This window comes from Tupaia chinensis, unplaced genomic scaffold (genome assembly GCF_000334495.1).
Source record: "Tupaia chinensis unplaced genomic scaffold, TupChi_1.0 Scaffold000115_1, whole genome shotgun sequence".
Lineage (NCBI taxonomy): Eukaryota > Metazoa > Chordata > Mammalia > Scandentia > Tupaiidae > Tupaia > Tupaia belangeri.
The window spans coordinates 4,559,895-4,560,580 of record NW_006159579.1 but is presented as its reverse complement, the minus strand read 5'-3'; the positions used below and the strand labels follow the sequence as shown (position 1 = coordinate 4,560,580).

The 686-nt window shown below is 43.4% G+C and overlaps 1 protein-coding gene across 1 annotated transcript in view; it reads left to right on the top strand.

The window, feature by feature from the left end:
* The window catches only part of MROH8 (maestro heat like repeat family member 8), a 64,556-nt gene that overhangs the window by 17,322 nt on the left and 46,548 nt on the right, over positions 1 to 686 (top strand). The window lies entirely within an intron of this gene.

The window sequence follows — 686 nt, the reverse complement described above, 5'->3', positions numbered from 1 at the left end:
GGGAACCAGCAGTTAGCGTAATGGCTATGTCACCGGACTCCCACGTAGTCAACCGCGGTTCGCGTCCCGGACCCGGTGGCTTAAAACTCACGCCGGGCGCGTGTGCCTGCGTGCCCAAGATCCCGAGAGGAGATTGGAGGAGAAGGGATTGCGGTGTGACCATCCCCCCTGGGGGGTGATTTCTCGCTTTCTGTCTCTTTGTCTCTCTGTCTGGCAAGCGCACATGCCCTATAGTGAAAATCTCTCTCAAAAAAAAAAAAAATACTACAGGTGGTTAAATTTTAAGATTATAACTTTTCCCCTCTCATTTTGTTTTCTTTCATTTTTTTTTTCCTTTTAACTTTCAAATAAGGTGGAAGTATTCATTCACATTTAACACATTTATTTAAGGATTATCATGCACTAAGCATTGTGACAGACAAGAGGAATACCTAGTACACACTCTCTCATGGAATTTACATTTTAGTGCAGAGAGACAAACCATTGATAAGTAAATATGTCAGCTGGTATTAAGTATCATAAAAAAATAAAGCAGGGAAAAAAATAATAAAGAGTTTTATGGGGCCAGCCTGTGGCCTGGTGGTTGACGTGTCTGAATCCACATGGCCAACCATGTGGTTCAAGTTCTAAACCCAGCACTTCGAAAAACACCCTGGGCACATGTGCATGTAGGCCCAAATCCCAAA